At 32.2% G+C, this 6,236-nt stretch overlaps 1 long non-coding RNA gene across 4 annotated transcripts; it reads right to left on the bottom strand.

The window, feature by feature from the left end:
• Positions 1–1,179: 1,179 nt before the first annotated feature.
• On the bottom strand, positions 1,180–5,737 carry LOC120249658. Of its 4 annotated transcripts, XR_005532869.1 has the most exons (4): positions 5,611–5,737; positions 5,210–5,525; positions 1,504–4,912; positions 1,180–1,401 (listed from the first exon to the last, which is right to left on the bottom strand). It is a non-coding gene; the product is annotated as an uncharacterized LOC120249658 (long non-coding RNA). The 4 variants fall into 4 exon arrangements; XR_005532867.1 differs by having other exon boundaries at positions 1,180–4,912; positions 5,611–5,735; XR_005532868.1 differs by having other exon boundaries at positions 1,180–2,324; positions 5,611–5,735.
• Between the last annotated feature and the right edge of the window lie 499 nt (positions 5,738–6,236).

Raw genomic sequence — 6,236 nt, 5'->3', positions numbered from 1 at the left:
TGCTCATTGTCCAAAAAAGAAAAAAAAATTACACACAGCGTACCATTGAAAGATATCGATTTCCACAATTAACAGACTCCACAGTCTGACCAAAGGCAATTTCAAACAACCAATAATTTTGGTCTTGTCAAAATAGATCAAAACAAAAAATAATAGAAGAGAGCACTTTATGTGGTGAAAAACCCCTCTAGAGAAAACCAAGCATCAAACAATGAATTTCAATTTTCCATACTCTTTCCAATTGACAATTTATCATGCAAAGCCCAAATATACATTAACATGTTCAAAACTTCAAAGGAAAATATAACAAATAGAAATCAGAACCCCTTTCTGAGAAACCCCATTGCACGAAAATTAGATAAATTCAGCAACAATGACAGTCTCTTGAATCCTGGCTATCCCATGTAAGACTCCTAACTGTTCAACTCTTTCAGTAGAAAATAGTTTGAAAACTTTCCATATGGTTCATGTAAAACCATCTCTTGTGAATTCCAAAGTATCTCCATTTCATTGAGCCATAATAATCTTAAAAGAGCAGTAGATCCTCAAAACATCAAAAGCTTGGGATTTAACAACGGAGATCTCAAAAACACAAAAGTAGTATGAAAACATTGAACAAATAAAAGAATGCTGCATACTCAAGATAGAAACCAAAACCACCACCTTCTTACGACATTTATTCAGTGAGACATATTACATAAATCAAGATCAAATCAAACACACTAACGTAAAAGTAATGATCAACAACAAACCAACAAGACCTTATATGGAGGCATAAAAACCAATAGACACAAAAGGAATTCCCATCTCTTGCTATCTACACAGTCCTGTGAGCACCATAGAAAGCAACAATGACCACCCAAAAAAAAATGAAGAAGGCGCTTCAAGCTATCCAACTCAATTTAAACTAGAAAGTAAATCATCTAGAAAAGAAAGCAAAGATCAATGAACATAAATATAGCAATGCCCCAAACTATCACTCTCCAATTTTCATCAATAAGAACTATAGTGTCCCACATTGACCAAAAGGAAACAACTAGTTTATACCGGTTCCATCAGCAATGAAAAATCCAAAGGATAAACTAGAGGTTCTGATTAAATAAATAAATAAATAAATGAAATATTGCTCAAGTCATCATCAACTGAGAAGATACCATAGTGCCAATAAATCTAGGTCAATTACTCAATCATTAATGCACTTTGCAGCAGTATAAGATATCATTCCATCTAAAATCATTCCTGAAGTAACAACATACAAACAACAGCGAATGTATCAAAATACAAAAGACAACTAGTTGAGGTGAAAGAAAATTTTGGCTAGTCATAGAAAACCCCTTTGGCAAATACTGACAAAGAGCAAAGTTCCACAAGACTACTTCTGCCACATTGCTTACTATAAACCTGAAGTTCAAAATCACCACCAAAAGGGTCAATATACAAGAAGCTTGGAGTAAACTTTTCTACCAAGTATGAAGCCCACTTCAAGAGATAAGAAACCCATACTCTGAAGAACACAAACAGTCACTTCCAGATTCTCCCTATAAGAAAGATCATTCCAATAATACTCCAAAGACAAGTTATGATTTCCCATTGATTGCCACACTTCCTAATTGAAGCAAACAAAATATGAATTAAACCACATTTTCACCAATAATGATAAGTGTCAATAAATATGTTTTATTGTTATTGCCTAGAACTAAAACCATACCTTTACCAGATCAATGCATTATACAAATCACTTTCTATAACCTACATAACCTACCTACATGATGCAGCAAACCAAGTTACAAGACATAAATATGTCAAATACACTATTAGACATAACAAATATCTCTTTCATGCTCCCTTTCATCTTAGAACATCCATAAAGTAATGCCTTACAAAGAAGCAACCGACATAAGCTTACCTACATGATGCAGTATACCAAGTTACAAAACAGATATATGTTAAATACATTGACAAACAAAATTATCTTATTTCATACTCTTGTCTTAGATCATCCACAAAGCTACACCTGACAAAGAAGCAAAGGTAACAGTTCAAATCATAGAAATCAAATGAAATGCACCATTAATCAATGATTTTGGACGTCTAAAATAAACTGAGTCTATACAGCCAAAGACAATATATAAAACAAATTAATAAACGAACCCTACAAAATTTTCCACCGCAGACCATGGAGGTACTGAAGATAACACTAAACATGAACAAAAAGAATAAAAAACAACATAAATAACACCATGAGAGAAGGCTAACTGAGAGAGAAGGGGAATTGGAACAAGCTACTTATCTAAGGTACCACCATTGTTAACAATCCTTGCATCCTGGAAAAAAGAAATCAATGTTCTCAATTTAATTAAATTAACCCCTCATCAGTAGCTACACCACCTAAGTTCAAGAAAACCAACAATAAATAGATCAAAATATGAAAACAACTTTTTGAAAGAAGATTTGTTTCCCTTGATGGTAACTAAAACAATGAATTACAAAATTACAAACATAATAGACCAAATTACACAATGGTAAAATAATCTTGCAAGCCAACACGCCTTCTTGCCAGCAAGCAAAGCATCAGAGATTAAAGGAATTTCCAATTTTCTTGATCAATCAAGTACAGAATTTTATCCTACAAAACTAGATTATCACACACATTTTCAACCAAAGAAATATATCAAACGATAATCAGAAGGAGTATATATGTGAAAGGATTCAAAGACCCCCATTCGAAAAGATCAAATCCTCAGTTAGATCCTCCAAACACCAAATGAAAGCCTTTAGAATCCAAGATACCTAAAGACTATTAATCAATTAAGAACATGGGCAAAAATGACCATTAATCAAACCAAATAATAGGTATGACTAAAGTAGACCTCCTTCAATAGTTAACACCCATGATCCTCCTCATTGAATCAAATGTAAAGGCATGAAAAAAAACTAGGTGAACAAAAATATTAATAAACAAAGTCATATAAAAAAGCTCATCAAAGAAACAACCATTTTTCATGAGTAACATTGAACTATATAAAAACATCACTCACAATGGTTTATCATCAATTCTCTATAATTTTCCAATTACCCAAATCATCAACACATTTATACAGATCACCTGTGCACTACCTTCATCATCTAGAAAACAAGATCACTAATCAGAATTATTTCAAATTCAACAAATTATTAAAAATAATAAATTATTATTATTTATATTCTCGTTCCATAAAGGTGCAGGGCAGGGTAACACTCCTTCTAAAAATATCCCTAAAGCAACATCATACTACATAAAACCATGCCACATAATAACTTCAAAATTCATCAAAAAAAAAAAAACAATGAGGGAAAGGACCTAATCAAATTAAAAATTTCTAACTTACCACAACCAATGTTTCTCAACTTATAAAACCAAATAATGTTATCCATAAAATCAATAAAATATAAATAACCTAAAGAAGAAAAACATCCAGCATCAACAATGACTCTACACCCTATATAAAAAGCCACATAAATACCATATTATGAGGAAGTGCTTTAAAAATGCAGATAACTAAATGAACAAGAAATAAGATAGTTTAAAAAAAACAACCAACTTACAAGCTACATATCGAATGTAACCACCATAGTCAATAATTCTCAATTCCTAAAGATAGGAAAATCAAAATTTTCAAGTTAATTAAATCAAGAGGTTGAAAGATACTAGGTCCTATAATAAACTTCCTTGGAAAGGTACCAAGTTTTAGAACTAAAAAACCCCTGATTTTGATAGAGTGGAAGATCCAAAAAAAAAAAAGAAAAAAAAAAAAAAGAAAGAAAGAAAGAAAGAAAGAGAACTAGACACTTGAAGTCCAAAATATCAACAATGAATAAGTACATCAAAATAAAAAACTTTATTGCAATGAGATCAATTTTTGTTTAGTAATATGAAAACCCTTTAGAAGACACCAAATTTTAAAACTAAAGATACCTTAAATTCCAATAAAACACAAGCTCTAAAAACCAACTTCTGCCTCACAGACAACTAGATAACCAAAGTTCAAAAACACCAACAATAAATACATCAAAATAGAGAACAATTTGTAGTAATGAAATCACATTTTGTTTAGTAATGTGGAAACCCCCTTTGGAAGATACTCGGTTCAAAAGAAAGGGAGTTCCAACTGTAAACAAGCACCATGAACCAACTTCAACAACTACAAATTAAAAATGACAACATATAGATCAAATTAGAAACATATATCACTGAGATAAATCCACAAATGTTTTGTACTAATGTCAAACCCCTCTGGAACAAGAAAAAAAACTCTCTACTAGATTTTAAGTTAACCTACTTTTGCTTTATTGATAAATACAAATTTGAAATTTGAACATTCAAAAAATAAATATACCAAAAATATGAAAACAACTCTTGCTGAAAACATGCTTTGATTAGTGGTATATAAACCTTCTCTAGTAGTAACAAACTTAAAATTCTAAGGCCAAAATATCCACTACTGATTTTGGCCTTATAAGTGGCTACAACCTTGAAGTTCCAAAACACTAGAAGATACCCAACAAAATCAAACAGGGCAATATAACTTACACAAATTAGAACAATTTCAAATATGGAGTGATGCAAAATACAATCAATACATAAAAAAATTAACAATAGCATCAATAAATTGAAAAATAAAAAGCAGCTTGACATGAAAGAGAATCGATCAACCATTGCTCAAACTACAAAGAAAAGGCCCTGGCTACTATTAGATGATCTAAACAATTCTCTCTGATGATCTCAATAAACCAAGAGAAAAACCAAAATCAAATCCTCAAATGATAAGAATGGCAAAGACTATAATACCAACAAGTTAATCCTTCTCCAACAGAAACAACCACAAAGAATCATGCAACTCCATTTTCATACTCTTTCCCCACCAATGACTCCCTGATCAATGAAACATGTGCAAAGCCAAAAAGCATAGAATCATGAAACAAGGCCCAATGATGAGTTATAAGTAGCATTAGAGATCAATATAAACCTATAGAAACATACATCAACCACTAATAATACTTCTCCAATCAATTAATAAAAAACTCTTGATTTTTTTTGAGTAAAAAAAATATTTTTGATTTGGAGAAAACTTATAACTGGAAAGAAACCAAATGTTGTTAACATACATGATGTAACATAAAATAATTATTCCAAACATTCATGCATATATATAATATAATATAAACATACCTGAATAAGGAAATCAACAACTAGAAACCACCGATGTTTGTGTTGTTAGCCCCAACCAACAACACTCATCACTTTCACTGTTCACCTGTTATAGTCTTGAATCAGAACCGTTAAAACCCCAAGGTAGTACTGTGCCAACAACACATCATCTCCTCTAGTCACGACACGCCATCTCTTGCGGGTTCACTCTGAAGCCCTCCCTCACAACACATCATCATCCCCATCACTTTAAATGAAGACCTAATCCATTGAAACTTCTCCTCCAAACACCACATCATCCCCAAATCACTTCTCTCTAACCAATATATCCCCATGGCTAAAAAATAAAAATAAAAATAAAATACAACTCAAATACACAAAACATGCATCCAGGCACACTAATAATGGAAAAGAAGACCTACTATCCATGGAAACTCAAAGTGATCATCTCCACCACGGAACTTCAGAATCCAAGAATATAAATTGAATTGAACACCACCTGACCACCACTGATCATCCACACCACGGATCTAGTGTACTAGTGCTTTGCCTGTTTTTTTTTTATAAAGGGTTGGGATTGGGGTTGGTAAACCAACGGTGGAGATTAAGTCATCACATTGAGATGATCATTTCACTAGAAATCCAAAAGGACTAAAAGATAGATATTTTATTCCTCACATTAATTAAGAATGACAGAAGAAGCATTGTTTGTGTGTAGGAACAACACCAAACAATAAACACATAAAAGCACTCATCCCCCACCCAGTAAAACAGAACCACCAACCGTCTAACAATTCTTTGATAAAATTCTAGCAATTCATTATCCCTTGCTTTACTTGGGAAAAACAAATACACACCCAAAACCCCCAAAAGTACCCTCTTTTCATTTCCGCCTCCCCCTTCCTTTCCCTTCTCCCACCACCTCTCCTCTCCTCTCGAATCTTTGATATCTACTAATTCATTAATTAAGTGATCACATTGAGATGATCAATAAATCAATAATACAACTAGAAAAATAAAATGTTAATACTCAATTCAAAAGAAAATC

Source organism: Dioscorea cayenensis, chromosome 19 (genome assembly GCF_009730915.1).
Source record: "Dioscorea cayenensis subsp. rotundata cultivar TDr96_F1 chromosome 19, TDr96_F1_v2_PseudoChromosome.rev07_lg8_w22 25.fasta, whole genome shotgun sequence".
NCBI classification, from domain to species: Eukaryota; Viridiplantae; Streptophyta; class Magnoliopsida; order Dioscoreales; family Dioscoreaceae; genus Dioscorea; species Dioscorea cayenensis.
This window is presented reverse-complemented; position numbering and strand designations above follow the sequence as displayed.